At 43.3% G+C, this 19031-nt stretch overlaps 1 protein-coding gene across 1 annotated transcript in view; it reads left to right on the forward strand.

The window, feature by feature from the left end:
• Positions 1-793: 793 nt before the first annotated feature.
• map3k3 (mitogen-activated protein kinase kinase kinase 3) overlaps positions 794-19031 on the forward strand; it is a 146900-nt gene continuing 128662 nt past the window's right edge. Inside the window, exon 1 of the mRNA XM_067969120.1 lies at positions 794-1114. The gene's annotated coding sequence lies outside the window, so the exon portion shown is untranslated. The remainder of the gene's footprint in view (positions 1115-19031) is intronic.

Consider the following 19031-nt stretch of genomic DNA (forward strand, 5'->3'; position numbering starts at 1 on the left):
AGATTCCTTACATTTGTCCACCCCAGTCCATCACCGGCATCTCCACATCCTGAAAGGGTGGTAGAGGCAGAAACCCTCAACTCATTTAAAAAGTACTTGGATGTGCATTTGAAGTGCTGCAACCTACAGGGCTACAGACCAATTGCTGGAAAGTGGGATTAACCTGGATAGCTCCTTTTCGACGGGCACAGACACGATGGGACGAATGGCCTCCTTCAGTGCCGTAAATGTCTATGATTCAGTGAATGTCCCTGTCGCCTCCAGGGTCTCGCTGCAGCCGAACTCGGCAACCTCCTACCCGCAGCCACCCCTCTCCCGGGCGCTCCCGCCCGACCCGCTGCTCCAGCACAGGTTCGACGACGACGACGACGACGCTCGCTCGCTCTCCTCAGCCCCTCGGCCTCCCGCTTTCCGCTCTCATAAGCCTCTTCGACCCTCCACCACATTGGGTTTGAGCACCTGCTTTCCCCACCCTATGGGTTAAACGAAACCTGCCGTTGCCTCGGCGAACAAGGAAGGCTTGGTCCGCTGTGTGAGGCGCTGCAGGCTGCAGGCCGCAGGGCTCCCGCGCCGTCGGACTGCACTCCCTTGCCCGCGCCGCGCATGCGCCCACAGCCACGAAAACTTTCCCGCTGACGCGCCCGCAGAGCCGCGAAAGCGCTTCTGCGCATGTGTGTCCGCTGGGGCGGCGAGCCCGTGCACGCGCGGCTGAACCTCGTCCTGCGCAGGCGCATCACGAAACGCCGACGGTTCTCGGCGCAGGCATTTGCGCACGCGCGTTGTGACGCTGGGAGGTTTGGCGGCCGCAGGAGCGGGACCTGTTGGGATTAGCCGCTCGTCCGGAAGAGCGCTCGCCGTGCGGCCCACCGCAGCCTGTCCGCGCAGATCTGGGGGCTGGGGCCCCTCCGACTCGAAACCGCCATGAAGACGGTGGGAGCTGCGCAGCGTCGGGGCTAAACTCTACAGGGAGTGAGGGACGCGGGGCCCAGTGCCCCGGGCCAAACCGGAGCCTGGAGCACGGAGAACGCGGCCCACAGCGGGATATACAGGCAGGCCGAAGTGTACCGGGATATACCAAAGCCGGGAGCAAGCACACCAGGATACACAAATGCAGGTATACTGAGCTACTGCACAATATAGCTGGATTAATGCAGTTACACTGAGCTGGTGCACAATAAAGCGGGATATGCTAATTCAAGTATACTGAGCTGGTGTTTAGTATCCCAGGATATACTAATGCAGGTATTCTGAGCTGGTGCAGTGTATTGGGATATACTAATGGTAGTATTCTGAGCTAGTGCACAGTATCCCAGAATATACTAATGCAGGTATATTGAGATGATGCACAATAACCCAGGATATACTGATGGTGGTATACAGATCTGATGCACAATATAGTGGGCTACACAAATGCACATATGTTGAGCTGATGCACAATATCCTAGGCTATTGTAATACCAGTATATACAGCTGGCATAGAATATATTAGGATATATAAATGTAGATATACTTGTGTAGAATATTCCAGGATATATAAATGCAGATATACTGAGCTTATGCAGAATGCACTGGGATATACAAATCCAGGCATATTGAGCTGGTGCAGAATATTCTGGGACATATGTATCCTGAACTGTAGCTGAATATACTGGGTTATTGCAAATGCAGGTGTATTGAACTGGTGAAGAGTATATCAGCATATCAAAATGCAAGTATACTGAGCTAGTATAGAATATATTGGGATGTACAAGTGCTGGTATACACAGCTGGTGCCAAATATCCCAGGTTCTACTTTTACACACACAAAGCTGACATCAAATACACTGCGATATACTAATCCGGATATACAAATCCTGCACAGATTATATCTCACATATACTAATGCAAGTGTACAGAATTAATGGGATGTATTAATGCATTTATACAGAGATACACCAATGCATCCTGAGCTATGTACAAATACAGGTATAGTGCTGGTACTGAATATACTGAGATGTGCTCTGAATAAAGACATCCAGAGCAGTTGCAGAATATACTGGGATCTACTAATACTGGTATAGAACCTGCATGGAAGTCTGAGATATATTAATGCAGATGTACTGAGTTGGCACAGTATGTACTCTGGTATACTGATGCAGAGCAGGCCCAGAAGTAATGATGCAGGTATATAGAGCCCTTGCAGAATATACCAGGATATACAATACAAGTATGGGGAAGTGGTGTTGGATATACCAGTACACCTATACAAAATTGGTGCAGAATATAGCAATATAGGTATAGGGGGTTTTGCATATTATAGTACTGCAGGCATACAGAGCCAGTGTAGAATATGCCAGGATATACTAATTCAGCTATGAAGAACCATCACAGACTATACCAAGATACACTTGTGCAGGATATAAAGCTGGTCGAAAATATATCAGGATACACCAGTAGAACTACACAGCCATCACACATTTTGACTTAGTATAGTAATACAAGTATATCGGACAGGTGCAGAATATACTTGGATATTCTAATATAGGCATAGAGACAATATACTGGGATCCACTAATTTATATATCCAGATTCAGAATTGGACAATATATACTAATGAAGGTATACAGAGCAGGTGCAGAATATGCTGAGACGTAATAATGCAGATATGCAAAGCTTGTGTAGGATATCTCAAGACATTTTCAATTTTGAAATTGCAGAATTTGGCATGTATGCAGAATATGCCTGGCTATTCATATATATGAGCATAAGAAAAAAGGCAGGAAAAGGCCAGCTGGTCCATCAAGCCTGTCCCATCCCAACATGGTGCAATCCAGACCCACCATCCACCCACCCTCTACCCCAGTCATGCAATCTCCTGGGAGATGGAAAAAATAAACAGAGCTATTCTAATGCAGAAATACAGAAGCGGTGCAGAAATTGCCAGGCCTATCCCATTTTAAGTATGGAGAGCTAGTGTAGGATATACTAATACTGATATCCAGAAGTGATGTAGAATATACAAAGATATCCAATGCAGGTATACAAAACAAGCACAGCATATGATGGTATGTACTGATGCAGCTATATAGAGCCAGTCCTGAATTAGATAGGATGTAGTGCTGGAGAGTAGATAGAGGTAGTGCTGAATATAGTGGGATATATCAGTGCAGGTATACAGAGCCTGTGAGGTGTTAGGCAACATACAGTAATCTAGGAACACAGTGCTGGTGCAGAATGTGACTTGATATAATAATGTAAGTATGCAGAGCCAATGTGGAATATAGTCAGGTCATTCTCCTAGATGGATGAAGCAGCGGCACAGCAAGACTATGGGAGGGGAGGTGTGATAATGGCCCCTTTATTTTGAAAGTGGGGATCTTGTGTTGGTTGAAGAGTGGTTCCAGCAGGAGGTGGAATGTAGCTATGGGGAAGGGTGTTGTGGAGAGAATCTGTGGTCTGCAAGCACTGGGGTTGTAGTTGGGTAAGAGATTAAAGTGGCAGAATTGGAGTGCAAGGGACCACTGGAGAAGGGAGGGGCGGGGGTGGGTGGTGTTAAGAGCATTGCAGGACTTGAGGCTGGAGCCTGAAGTCTTGGAAGGGGTAAGGCCTGAGAGGATCTGGCGTTTGATAATATTTGGGAGAGAGGGAGCACAGTGGTGGGGAGGTTTTTAAGTGTGTGATGTATTGTTGTGTGCGTTAAGCTGTCTGCATGAGCTACGGGGGGAGGTGGGAAAGCATTGGAGAGGAGAGCAGATATTTGTGCCTGAGAGGAGAGCACCGGCCCCCTATTTGTAATCATGAGCGGCATGCTCTTCGAAGTGGGCGGAATCTGAAAACCGCTGGGAACAGCCAGAGGGTGAGAGACAGTGTTGTGACTAGAAGGATCGAAAGTGGAAGGAGAGTGTATTCATATTGAGCAACAGAGTGGAAAGATAGCAGGGCTGAGAAGATGCACGGAGACAGAAAGTGAAGTGGAGAGAGAGAAAAATCAGGGCGTTTCACGAGAGCCAGGCTGGGGTAATGGAATTCGTGCGTGCTGAGAATATTGGCTGTGATTTTCCGGCCACAATTGTCGTTCCTTATTTGAATTTGTTTTCCCACAATCTCTGTCTTTGCACATTCCTCCGTGCCATGTTGCCCAACAGCCAGTAGAGCAGAGGCGGGGAGCTGGATCATTGTCATCATTGCTCAGAGATTGGCCGTGGGAAATGCAGATGGAATCTGAGGATCTCTCTCCCACCCTCTCTCCCCTCCCTTTCTTCCTTCCTTCCTACCTATCTATTTGAAGTTCAACTGAAATAACATTTAAAGAAATATTTGATAATTCTCAACAAATATGCATTCCATAAGGAATTAAAAAAAACTCCACAGGAAAAGTGATCCATCTGTGGCTAACTAAAAAAAAACTTAAGGATAGTATTAGATTAAAAGAAGAGGCTTACAATATTGCCAAGAAGAGTAGTAAGTCTGAGGATTGTGAGAGTTTTAGAAACCAGCAAAGGATGACCAAAACATTGATAAAGAGGGAGAAAATTGAATGAGAAAACTAGCAAGAAATAACGAACAGATTGTTAGAGCTTCTACAAGTATGTAAAAAGGAAGAGAGTAGCGAAAGTAAACATGGGTCTCTAAGAGGCTGAGACAGGAGAAATTATAATGGGGAATAAGGAAATGGCAGCGATGTTAAACAAGTATTTTGTATCTGTCTTCACAGTAGAAGACACAAAGACATACCAGAAATAGTGGGGAACCAACGGGCTAATGAGAGTGAGGAACTTAGTGGTTAATATTAGTAAAGAAAAAGTACTGGAGAAATTAATGTGTCCAATAGCCGACAAATCCCCTGGACCTGATGGCCTACATCCTAGGGTTCTAAAAGAGGTGGCTGCAGAGATAATGGATGCATTGGTTGTGATCTTCCAAAATTCCCTAGATTCTAGAGCAGTCCCAGTGGTTTGGAAGGTAGAAAATCTAACACCACTATTCAATAAAGGAGGGAGAGAGAAAACAGGGAACTACAGGCCAGTTAGCCTGACATCAGTCGTCGGGAAAATGCTGGAATCTATTATTACGGAGGTGGTTACAGGGCACTTAGAAAATTAGAATATGATTAGGCAGAGTCGACACGGTTTTATGAAGGGGAAATTGTGTTTGACAAATCTACTGGAGTTTTTTGAGTGACTAGCAGGGTAGATAAAGGGGAACCAATGGATGTGGTATATTTGGATTTTTAAAAGGCATTTAGGATAAGGTGCCACATAAAAGGTTGTTACACAAGATAAGGATTCATGGGGTTGGAGGTAATACATTAGCATGGATAGAGGATTGGTTAACGGACAGAAAACAGTTTAGGAATAAACGGGTCATTTTCAGGTTGGCAGGCTGTAACTAGTGAGATGCCATAAGGATCAGTGCTTGGGCCTCAGCTATTTACAATCTATATTAATGACTTAGATGAAGGGACTGAGTGTAATGTACCCAAGTTTACTGATGATACAAAGCTAGGTGGGAAAGTAAGCTGTGGGGAGGACAAAAAATGTCTGCAAAGGGATATAGACAGGTTAAGTGAATGGGCAAGAAGGTGGCAGATGGAGTATAATGTGGGGAAATGTGAGGTTATTCACTTTGGTAGGAAGAATAGAAAAAGAGAATATTTTTTAAATGGTGAGAAACTATTGTGTTGGTGTTCAGAGAGATTTGGGTGCCTTTGTACACAAAACAAGAAAGTTAACATGCAAGTACAGCAAGCAATTAGAAAGGCAAATGGTATATTGGCCTTTATTGAAAGGAGATTGTACTACAAGAGTAAGAGTGTCTTGCTGCATTTGTACAGGGCTTTGGTGAGACCACACCTGGAGTCCTGCGTGCAATTTTGGTTTCCTTACCTAAGGAAGGATATACTTGCCTTAGAGGCAGTGCAACGAAGGTTCACTAGATTGATTTCTGGGATGAGAGGGTTGTCCTGTGAGGAGAGATTGAGTAGAATTGTCCTGTACTCTGGAGTTTAGAAAAATGAGAGGTGATCTCATTGAAACATAAGATTCTGAGAGATCTTGACAGGGTAGATGCTGAGAGGCTGTTTCCCCGAGTCTAGAACTAAGAGGCATGGTTTCAGGATAAGGGATCCGCCATTTAGGACTGAGATGAGGAGAAATTTCTCCACTGAGGGTTGTGAATCTTTGGAATTCTCTACCCCAGGGGACTGTGGATGCTCAGTCATTGAGTATATTCAAGACTGAGGTGGATAGATTTTTGGACACTAAGGGAATCGAGGGTTATGGGGATCGGGCAGGAAAGTGGAGTTGAGGTTGAAGATCAGCCATGATCTTATTGAATGGTGGAGCAGGCTTGAGGGGCCATATGGCCTACTCCTGCTCCTATTTCTAATGTTCTTAGAACTGGTGGGAGAGAACAACAGATTGAAGTCAAATATCAAGAATGCTGATGCCCGTCGTAGAGAGGAGTTACGTAGAATTACATAGAAATTGCAACATGGAATCAGGCCGATCGGCCCACATTGATGTTTGTCGTCCACACAATCAGTAGGCCTAATCCCATGTCCCTGTCCTGTTCCCCCTTTCCTTCAACCACATGTTGACATGGTCTCTACTTCAATCACTAACTCTGGTAATGCTTTTCACAACCTCACCACCCTCTTAAAAAAAAAAAAAAAATTCTCCTGCTATGTCTTCTTTTACATTTAATCTTGTTCTAGACCCTCAATCACAAGTAACGGTCTGTTTTTATCTGTACTGTCCCATTCCCTCAAATAATTTTAAACACCTCTATCAATCATCCCTTAATCTCTGCTCCAATAAAAACAGCCCCAGTTTTTCAAGTTAATGTGTTATGGCCAGCAAACAGAGCATTTGAAAACTGGAGAGAAGTGAAAACTATTGGGCAATATATAACAATCATCTACAATAAGGCAATGACAAAGTATTAAAATAACAAAAGCGTCTGAAAAGGCATGGGAATGATGCACCAAAAAAGTTTTAAAATGGGAGAAGTAAAAAAGAAAAAGAAAGCTGAAAGAGAGCAGATAATGCTGAAAACACATTAGGTCCGTCAGCACCTGAAGACAGGCCTAACACCAGGGTACCCACCTCCTGTAAGAACTGTATTCTAGACTCGACTGGCCAGCCTCCCACTTTGCACCCTCCATAAACTTGAGCTTATCCAAAGCTCTGCTGCCTGTACACACCAAGTCCCATTCACCCATCACCCATGTGCTCGCTGACCTGCATTGGCTCCCAGTCCGACAACGTCTCGATTTTAAAATTATCACCCTTGTTTTCAAATTGCTCCATGGCCTCGCCCCTCCCTATCTCTGTAACCTCCTCCAGCCCGACAACCCTCCGAGATCTTTGTACTCCTCCAAATCTGGTCTCTTGTGCATCCCTGATTTTCATCCCTCCACCATTGATGGCCGTGCCGTCAGTTGTCTCGGCCCTAAGCTCTGGAATTCACTTCCTAACACCTCTGCCTCTCCTCCTTTTATTCACTCCTTAAAACCTACCTCTTTGACCAAGCTTTTTGTCAACTAACCTAATATCCCCTTATGTGGCTCGGTGGCAAATTTTGTCTGAACGCTCCTGAAGCGCCTTGGGACATTTTACTATATTAAAGGTGCTATGTAAATGCAAGTTGTTGTTGAGGTCTATGCCAAAATGGCAACTGATCTCCCTCTCCCCAGATGCTACTGGACCCATTGTGCATCTCCAGCATCCCCTGTTTCTTAGAAGATGGAGAGAGAGCTAAGTTCTGAAGTTTAGATCAGAGGGCTGCAAAGTGCACAGGAGAAAGATGAGCTGTAGTTCTTGAAGCTTGCATTGAGCCTGCCTGGAACAATGCAGCAGGTCAAAGACAGAGAGGTTAGAGTGGGAACGGGAGGACTAATTGACAGTAACAGGGAGGTCAGGATGATATTTGCAGACAGAACTGAGGTGATGCGATCATGCAATCTGCATTTGAGGGAGGAGCTCAGTGTTCAAACGAAAGTGTACTCCATAACTTACTGAGTTATGTATATGGCTGGCAGTTACTTTTGCATGTCTCTGACTGATGGCACGGCCCAGGCTAATGTTTTCAGGGGTATTTATTGAGCTGAAAACCTTAAACAATCTGAGTTGAGTCAAGTAGAGTTGGTTGGAATCTTCAGGAAGATAGATTAGGCCAGTTTCACTCCTGTAGTTGGAAAGATTAGGTTAAGAAAACAGTACCTCATGTACAAAGGATAATTATAAAATAATAGCTTAGCATATAGATTGTGACCATTTGCTGTTTTCCTTTTAAGGAGCTGGTTAATATAATAGCTATGGTAAATATATATATATTAAATTACTGTTATATATTTGCTTGTTTGTCTATAAACATAAATTTGCTTGTTAAGGGCTGAAACGAGGTCTGATGTGATGCTCAAGATGTGAGGGAGGTTCTTTGGAGGCACAGGTTAGATCCAGTAGCTAAAGCAATTTGCCAAAAAGTATCCTGATCATTACCCCGGGCGCATTATCAAAGACTTATCTAGAGATCAGGCCAGTGAAGATGCTTTTGAGACTGTAAAGTGTTATGACTCATTTATGAGAGTAATGCAAAGTACAGAAGTCAGAATATCTAGAGTAAAAGGCGCAGAAAAGACCCATTGGGCATTTGGAGTTCTAACTTCACCTGTGTCCCTTACCCTATGCTCATTCCTGGCCTTTTTTGCTGAATTCTCCTATTTTGAGGATCCATTCTGCCTTGTTGAGTTTTCTAGTGCATCTCTATTACAAACCAGCAACTATGTTTCTAACTTCCAATTACAGTCCCCACCTCTCTGTATTAAAACTTATATAGGCTGTACTGAAGGTTACGACTGAGGTGCATTTCTTTTAATTTATTTTGGGGGTGGGGGGGGGGGGGGCTTTGAATATATTGTACAGTAGAAGCAAGTTTTCGGCTCCTATGAATTGCTGATCATGGAGAATGGAGTTGTAGAAGGGGTCAGAGAACTGGGGCTGGTTGTGTTGAACATGTCATCTGGGCATCAAAGCCAGGTTGAACAAATTAAACTTGAAAACATTGGAGCTCTGTTACCATACAAAGATGGCAAACCTGACTGAAGGCACCAGTATGCAAACATACAGCCTGGTTTTGGCTTCCATACATGCCAGGTGCAAAGAATATAACAATTTATCAACCTGCACAGCCCTCCTTTTGTGAAAGGAGGTTTAGGTATTGTGTTTTGCTCTGTCTGTGCATCTTTATAAATCTGCTTGTGCTCCCTTGTGGTGGGGGAAACCTGAAACCCAAAACCCACTCATCCCTCAGGGCAAATGCCCATCGACTGGCATTCAGCAGAAGTAGTTACAGTATGTAGTTTACATTCAACCAGAAACTGACCGAACAGTTGCTTTCGGATGGGTTGAGGGAAGCTAAAGGCCCATGATATGACCCAGGTGGTTAATGTGACAAATGCTGGCTGGCAGCTAGCTGATCTCAGTATTACCGGAACCAACCACCTAGGACTTCTGGACGCCTGGCAATTGCGGCTCTCCAAAAACACCTTTTCTGCTCTCTGGTATGTTGCTTTGTGCATTCCTTGATGGGGAGTCTCCTAGAGTGGCTCCTTTGACTTTGATAGGGAGGTTGCGACTTGAGACTGGCCTGAAAGCTGATCTGGAGTCCTTGGGGAAAACTTGCTACTGGCGGAGCACTGTGCATTCCCAGCAAGTATGGAGTCTTCCTGGCATTAGGTGGTCTGGATCAACTTTCAGACCAGTCTGTGGAGTTATAACCCTCATTGTAGTCAGTGATTAAATTTGAATCTCTTGTCATACAAGTCTTGTAATCAAGTGCACAAAATGTATTTACTTCAGATTTGTGGGCACTTTCTTGGAAAGAATGGCCCTGTCTCCTGCTATATTCTGTACAGTCCCACCTATAATTTGTCTTTTTGGCCTTTTATTACAGAGATTGGCTAGGAAACTACAAATTAATTAGTGTTTCTGGCTGTGGAATAAATTACAAATCTGTCGGTTAACAAGTTTCTTATTAAAAGTGTAAGGTTCTGAAGCTCTCATTATTGTTGCACAATCCATGGTTCCAAATCTCTTGTGGGGGGGGAGGAGGAGGAGGAGAAGGGAGGGTTTCACTCTCTCCAGTTTTGTCTCTTCCTCTCCTGGAAGGACTGATTCTTGCCAGGGTGTACTAACATCCTTCAGGGAAAGGAAGCTGCCGTTCCTACCTGGTCTGGCCTACATGTGACTCAAGGCCACACTATGCAGATGATTCTTAATGCCCCCTGAGGTGGCCCAGCAAGCCACTCAGTTCTGAGACGGTCACTAAAAAGAAGACCTGCTGCCACCATCTCAGGGTAATGTCGCCCACATTCTGAGAGCAAACCCTGTCCTAGTCTAACTTTCATGTGTACTTTCCAGCAGGAGTTACAGAATAGTGATCAGAAGCGGAAACTATAGCTTGCTTCTTTCTTTCTTCCCTCCTTAACCATGGGAAGCTGAGGCCAATTGTAACGTATCTCCTACCTTGGCTGAGATCAGCTAACTCGGCACAGACTGGCTTGGCACCTCCTAGCCCCAAAGCCCTATGCTACCCCAGGCAGTACATTTACCCAGTGAGTGCTGAGAAGGCAGCAAACCTTTTGTTACACATGTTCCCTTATTCTCTCCGTAAACGCCGCCATAATCTGAAGAACCACCTGGGGTGAGTCCTAAGGAGCAGAATGACTCCTTTTGTTAGTTTTCACATGTGTAGATAAATTTTTTGAGAAAGCTTTGCTGTATTCCACTTACATAGAATTACATATAATGTACTACACGGAAACAGGCTTATGGTGAGAACTGATTCTAATACAGTCAAGTGTTCTGTGAACTACCAGGTTTCCATTGGCCATAATGCGATTAAGCATTTCTGACCTTGAAGCATAATGCAAGTAACTGGGGTTGCATCAGTATGAAGACTTCATGCATATCGGCATTGCTACAGTGGCAATGCAAGCCTGTTCTCATGCTTCATTTTTGAAGCATGCTTTTTCCTCTTAGTAGTTTGGGTCATCTCCATACCCATACCAAGATCTGCATCCTACTCCCCAGCCAAGATGAGAGACCTCTTGAACGGACTACAAGAAGGTGTGTAAGGTGACTTGCCCTCCAGTTTCGTTCCTCCAGGTCTCTGATATGGTGCAGTACACTAACAGCACACAAGACTCTGGCAATGGCCTTTGATCTCTTTGCATATCCTCAGGCACCATTCTTTCCCTACCAATTCCAAGTACTTATGAATTTGAGTGATTTATGCTTTACGTTAGAACTAAAACAGCATTATTTCTCAAAAGTTAATGTTTATAAGAATAATTCAGTTCTGTAGCCTAGTAAGTAACCGTCTCTCCTGATCCGTGCTGTCTCTGTCTCCTGAAAGCACTGCACAATGATGGCTCATGCATCAGACCAGTTTAACTTTGAGGACAGCATTAATATTTCTGTGGCAAAACTGGACCATGTGAGAGGGATATATTAAAAATTATTAAATACATCATGGTTCAATTTATTAGAACGGTAATTTACTAGAATAGTACCAGGGATGAAAGATGAACATTTACTGGGCTTCAACTTGGATGCGAGTGGAAATGTAAACATCTGTGTAATTTCATCAGTAACATTATCACCTGTAACACTTGGCAATGCAACAGTCAAGATGGAGATTGGGGGAGGGTTCAAGTCCTGGAGATTTGCTTGACTCTCGGACCCATTGGTACACCTGGCATGAATTCTTTTCGTTTACAACCTGGGCCCTTAGTGGAAATTAATGTTACCTCAACAAGGGGGAGGGATGGGGGAAGCAGAGGGCGAAAATGTATTGGAATGCATCCTACCCGTCACAGCATACCCATTTCCTCAGTCCAAATGAACAATGCAAGTTGAGGGACTTCAGTTATGTGGAGAGACTAGGAAAACTGGGATTGTTCTCCTTTAGAGCAGAGAAGGGGGGTTTTAATGGAGGTGTTAAATATTTTGAGGGGTTTCGATAGAGTAGATAGGGAAAAACTGTTTCCACTGGCAGGAGGGCCAGTAACTAGAGGCCAGATTTACGATAATCGGCAAAAGATCAAGGGGACAGATGAAGAGATTTTTTTTACACATCAAGTTGTTATGATCAGGAATGCACTGCCCGATAGGAATTTCCGGATAGTTTTTTTTCAAGAGTACAGTCACACCTCAGAAAGTACAGCTGCAGGAAGGGGAGTGTGTGATTGTCAGTCAGCAGGGTAGGGGGGAATCTAGGGGAGGTAGAGAATGCGGTCCTGCAGACACTGGTCCTATTCAACAGGTAATATGTACTTGCTAGCTGTGAGGATAAGGATAAAGGCTGCAGGGAAGATGCCCAGAATGCTAACCATGGCGCCATGGAGCAGATTCAGTCGTAAGTTTCAAAGGGGAATTGGATATATACTTGAAAAGGAAATATTTGCAGAGCTATGGGAAAAGATCAGGGGAATGGGACTAATTGGATAGCCTTTTCAAAGATCTGGCATGGGCACGATGGGCTGAATAACTTCCTTCTGTGCTGTAAGATTCCATGAAGCACCAACCCTGCTTTGCAATATAGATGCAGCAATGCTGTAACTACAAGGATAATAAAGCATAGCCTTCATGTTGCTGCATTTTTAGGAACATAGGAACAGGAGTAGGCCATTCAGCCCCTCGTGCCTGCTCCGTCATTTGATAAGATCATGGCTGATCTGTGATCTAACTCCATATACCCACCTTTGGCCCATATCCCTTAATATCTTTGGTTGCTCAAAAGCTATCTATCTCAGATTTAAATTTAGCAATTGAGCTAGCATCAAGAGCCGTTTGCAGAAGAGAGTTCCAAACTTCTACCACCCTTTGTGTGTAGAAATGTTTTCTGATCTCGCTCCTGAAAGGTCTGGCTCTAATTTTTAGACTGTGCCCCTTAATATCTTATAAACTTCGATCAGATCACCCCTTAACCTTCGAAACTCCAGAGAATACAACCCCAATTTGTGTAATCTTTCCTCGTAACTTAACTCTTGAAGTCCGGGTATCATTCTAGTAAACCTACGCTGCACTCCCTCCAAGGCCAATATGTCCTTCCGAAGATGCCCTAAATCCAGTTTTGGTAATGAGCAATGTGCATTTAAAATTTTCCTGCTTTGCCCATTTCAACTTGAAGAAACAGCTAGTCAAACCAGATTATAGACTTTGTGCTCCCAAAGATGGGTCGTGCCTGGAGAGAGCATTTTAATTTGTATAATATTGGTGATTACAGGTGTTGGGAGTGATTCAAGAAGGTGAATTAAGAGCATCATAGAAGAATTGTTTCGCTTAAGTGTGATTTTTTTTTTTTCCCCCTCTTCCCCCCGCCCCCCCGCTCCCCCCCCTCCCCCTTATAGTGTATTAGTATCAACAAGCCAGCTAAGCTCACTTCTGTGTTGTCAGGATGCTGCGATTTGGATGAGATGTTAAACTGAGGCCCCATCCACCCTGCTTACGTGGACGTAAAAGGTCCCATGGAACTATTTGAAGAGTAAGGAGTTCTCCGGGTCTCCTAGTCAGCATTCAGCCCACAACCAACACCTCCAAATACAGATTATCTGGTCATTCATTCATGTGCTGTTTGTGGAACCTTGATTTTTGCATCTAGGCCTACGTAACAGCAGTGACTGCACTTCAAAATTAATCTATCGGCTGTAAAGTGCCTTGAGATGCCCTGAGAATGTGAGAAGCACTATAAAAATGCACGTTCTTTCTTTAGTGGTACAGTCATCACCACATGCACTGTCGCTGTTTATCCTGCCTATATCGGGCAAATGGCGGTTACCATTTGCCATTACCATAGGCGGCAATTACAAAAGCGCCGCTTAAACTGTATTAATCGCGCTGGCTAATTCGGTCAGTTCAAGCAGCTGTTCACACAATCTCTTTACCATCCAGGTTATTCCTTACAGTATTTCCTGTCACAAATTCAAATTAATATATTACAAGTTTTCAGTCACAAAGGTGAGAGATCAGACTCAGCCCGCTCAACTGACCCTCTGACTGTAATCGGAACAGCTTGCTCCGGACCTAACACAAACACATTGAGCTCCTCCTCTCTCCTGGACCTGACCCCAATGCTTTTGTGTAGGTTTTGGTTACAACGTCCACCGCGTATAGTGGGAAAATCGCTTTGAAACCAGCTATAAGCAGTGGGATCTGTATATGGTTTACATGCAGTGTCTCAAGTATAGTACATAGCAGTAGGCCTGTATACAAGTGCCCTAGGTAAGATGTAGCAGTAGGCTTGTATAAAGTGTATATACAATGTTCTGGGTCTGATATGTAGCAGTAAGTCTGTATGAGTTGTATACACACAGTGTCTCGGGTCTGATATGTTACATAGAATTTATAGCACACAAGCAGGCCATTCAGCCCAACTGGTCTACGCTGGTGTTTGTGCTCCACACGACCCTCCTCCCACCTTACTTCATCCTAATCCTATCTGCATATCCTTCTATTCCTTTCTCCCTCGTGTACTAATTTAGCTTTGCCGTAAAGGTATCTATGCTATTCACCTCAACTACTTCATGTGGTAACAAGTTCCACAGTCTAACCACCATCTAGATAAAGAAGTTTCTCCAGAATTCTTTATTGGATTTATTAGTGACTGTCTTATATTTATGGCCCCTAGTTTTGGACTCCCCCACAAGTGAAAATATCTTCTCTAAGTCTACCCTATCAAACCCCTTCATAATTTTAAAGACCTCTATTAGGTTACCCCTCAGCCTTCTCCTTTCTGGAGAAAAGAGCCCCAGCCTATTCAGTCTTTCCTGATAGTTACAACCTCTCAGTTCTGGTATCATCCTTGTAAATCTTCTTTGCACATTCTCCAGTGCCTCGATATCCTTTTTGTAATATGGTGACCAGATCTGTACACAGTACTCCAAGTGTGGTCTAACCAAAGTTGTATACAAGCATAACATAATTTCCCTGCTTTTCAATTCTATTCCCCTAGAAATGCTTGGTTTGCATTTTTTATGTCCTTGTTAACCTGCATTGTTACTTTTAATGATTTGTGAATCCTGAGATCCCTTTGCTCTTCTACCCTATTTAGACTCCTGTTTTTCCAAGGAATATGTGGCCTCCTTATTCCTCCTACCAAAATGCACCACCTCACACTTACCTATATTAAAATTAATTCGCCATTTACACACCCATTCTGCAAGTTTATTAACATCATCATGTATTTTGTCACAGTCTTCCTCAGTATTAACCATAACCCCTCCTCAAAATTTGGTGTCATCTGCAAATTTTGAAAATGTACTTCCGATTCCTGAGTCCAAATCATTTATGTAAATAGTGAACAGCAGTGGTCCCAGCACCAATCCCTGTGGAACACCACTTCCCACTTTCTGCCAGTCTGACCCTTAACCCCTACTCTCTTCTGTTTTGTACCCAGCTTGCTATCCATTCTGCTACTTGTCCCCTGACTCCACATGCTCTCTGACCTTAGTCATGAGTCTACTATGCGGTACCATATCAACGGCCTTTTGAAAATCCAAGTATGTTATATCTACTACATTATCCTTGTTTACTCTTTCTGTTACTTCAAAGAATTCAATAAGGTTGGTCAAGCATGACCTTCCCCTTTGAAATCCGTGCTGACTATTCTTTATTAAATTTTTTGTTTTCAGATGTTTTTCTATTATATCTTTGAGTAAAGATTCTATCACCTTTCCTAACATCGATGTTAAGCTAACTGGTCTGTAGTTCCCTGGACTTTTTCTATTTCCCCTTTTAAGGGAAATACATTAGCTGTCCTGTAGTCCTCTGGCACTATACTGTTTTCTAATGAATTTTTATAAATATATAACAGTGCCTCTGCTATCTCTTCCCTAGCTTCTGGTATGGGTGGATGCAATCCATCTGGACCAGGGGTTTTATCCCCTCTAAGTTTGATTAGTTCATCAATTATCTCTCTTTCCCCCCCCCCCCTCACTTTCTATCTTAAATGTTTTCATATCTTTTTTGATCTCTTCAAATGTTATGTCCACCCCGTTAGTCTTCCTAGTAAATACTGAGGCTAAGTAATTATTCAATATTTTTGCCATTTCGCTGTCATTACCTTTGAGTTTTTCTTGTGCATCCCTTAGTGGCCCTATCTCTATCCTGATTCTCTTTGTGTTTACGTGTCTGTAGAATACTTCACTATTTCTTTTTATTTTCCTTGATATTTTAATTTTGTGGTTCCTCTTTGCTTTTCTAATTAATTTTTTTTTACTTCTTTCCTAACCTTTTTGTATTCCCTTTTGTCATCCTCTCCTTTATTGTTTATGTACTTAGTGTGTGCTTTTTACTTCAGTTTCAATTTTGCCCATATCTCTTTATTCACTCATGGTGTATCATTATTGGCTAGCTTATTTTTTAGTGGAATATATATCTCCTGAACTCTCTTGCTCACCTTTTAAAATATTTCCCACTGCTATTCTGTCTCTTTGTCAGTTTTTTTTCCAGTTTATCTTCCCCAGTTCCATTCTCATTCCCTCAAAAATTAGCTTTTTTCCAATCTATTACTTTGGCCTTTTTTACTTGTGCCTTTCTCAATCATTATTTTAAACCTTATGTTGTGATCGCTATTGCATAGAAGTTCCCCTTCATTTACCTCTCTTGTCTGCGCATGTACATTTCCCATTATTAGATCCAGGAGTGATTCCTCTTTTGTTGGGCTTCTCACATAATGGGTAAGAAATGAGTCATATACACTGTGAAAACTCTATTCCCACTTTCCATTTCCCTACCTCTTTTCAATTTATTTGGGGGTAGTTGAAATCTCCCATGATTATTATTCAGTGTTTTTCACTCATTTCATAGATTTGCTTACATGTTTCATCCTCCACTTCCCTTCCATTATTAGATGGTCTGTAGAATATACCTATTAACGTGATCGATCCCTTCTTTCCTTTGCCTCAATCTGTATGGGTTCTTTTTCTACTGCCATTATGTTATCTCCAATTAGTGCAGCTACCCTATCCCCCTTCCCTATCCTTTCTAAATACATTATATCTTGCAATATTTAACTTCCAGTCCTGCTCTTTATGTCGCCATGTTTCAGTTGTCCCTACTACATCTGGCTCCTCGCTTCTAATTATTGCCTTCAGTTCCCCCGTTTTGTTACAGATGCTGTGCATTTTGCTACGCAGGTGATTTAATTCAATTATATTATCCGTTTCTCTCACTTTATTTTTAATCATCATTTTATACTTGTGTTCTATAACTGTTAGTTCCCTGATTATGTCACCAGTATTCCTTACCTTGGTCTGACCTTTCCTGTCCTCTCCTATATCTTTTATTTTTGGGCTTATGTTATTTCCGCCAGATCCCTCTTCCCTTCTTACTAGTTTAAAGTCCTATCCACAGCCCTTTTTATCTTTTCCACTAGGACTATGGTCCCATCCTGGTTCAGGTGGTGCTCATCCCAGTGGTACAGCTCTTTCCTGTCCCAGTACATTTCCCATTACTAGATCCAGCATCTCACATACTGGGTAAGAAACGAGTTATGTGAAAACTCCATTCCCTTTTTATGTATCGTGATATGGAACCCCTCCTTCCCACACAAGTCTTTCAGCCACGCATTCACTTTCTTGATCTGTCTATCCCTATGCCAATTAGCACGTGGCTTGGGTAGTAATCCCAAGATTGCCAGCTGTGAGGTCCTGCTTTTTAATTTAGTGCCGAGCTTCTGATACTCCTTTCGCAGGCCCGCCACCCTGTTCTTCCCTATGTCATTGGTCCCGACATGGACCGCGACAACTGGATCTTCCCCCTCCCTTTCCAAGTTCCTCTTCAGTTGTTCCGAGATATTTTTCATCCCATATATATTGCAGATGGCCTGTATAAGGTGCATACACAGTGCCTCAGGTCTGATATGTAGCAGTAGGCCTGTATAAGGTGTATTCAGTGTCTCGGGTGTGATATGTAGCAGAAGGCCTGTAGAAGGTGTATATACAGTGTCTCGGGTCTGTAGGCCTGTATAAGTTGTTGTTTCCATGGTGTCTTGAGGTACTTTCACCTTGTTGCTTGGGTCTAAGTTGGGCAGCATTCAAATGGAGACCTGCAGCTTCCATACACTGCTCTCTCCGATTACAATGTGATCTGACACTTGTAGGTTTATCGCCGGCTGTATTTGGAGATCATTGTGTCATGGAATTCTGTTCTGTGAATCAGGCCCAGTGTTTAGTAGTCCCTCTCTGGAGTTAATTTTGTGCTGGAACTAGTTCCAAGAGACTGCTGCACAGACAGTTGCCAATGTCCACTCCACTCTGCTTGGTGTACACACTTTGCTCTACTCTGTTTATAATTAGGAGAGGTATTGTTTGTGAATGTTTGAATGTGCTGCAGCACACACAAGCATGTAGAGCCCTGCTTCCCTCAGCTCCCTGGAAGATAAGCTAGAAAAGCTGTGAATCTGAGAGCTGACAGCTAAATGGGGTCAGCTTCGTGCATTCCACCCATGCAGATTTGCTTACTCAGCTTGGATTTTGTATATAAAGAGCCCCATTGGGGATAATTTAACCAGATATGTCAGCCCTGTACAAAATATATTGCCACTTTGAGGACCCTTTACAATCTATCTGGGGACTCAGAGGCCTATTTTGAATTCCTGGATAGCAGCAGATTCACTTATTCAGTCTTTTTGTGGCATTCATTTTATTAGCTATTGAATGCAGCAAACTATCCTGGGCTCTCTAATGAAGACTCAGCTGATTGTGAAACTTTCTGGACTTTATGGTTGGATGGGATAGTGGGGGCGTTGCTTTTAAGCAGTGGTATGTGAAGACATGAAGCTGTCTCTGGGACAGTAACACCGGCCAAACGAAGACATTCGAAAGGATGGAGATGTAGGTTTTGCTAATACACTGTTAGCAATCAGCAGAACTAAAAGGTCTGTTTTGCTAGTTAATGTTTGCTAGTTAACTAATGTTTGCTGACCACTTTAACAGACTGGGACGTGGTCTAACCAGGCTAGGAACTGACCAATCCAAATTTTGCATT

Source organism: Heptranchias perlo, chromosome 30, assembly GCF_035084215.1.
Source record: "Heptranchias perlo isolate sHepPer1 chromosome 30, sHepPer1.hap1, whole genome shotgun sequence".
In the NCBI taxonomy this organism is placed as follows: domain Eukaryota; kingdom Metazoa; phylum Chordata; class Chondrichthyes; order Hexanchiformes; family Hexanchidae; genus Heptranchias; species Heptranchias perlo.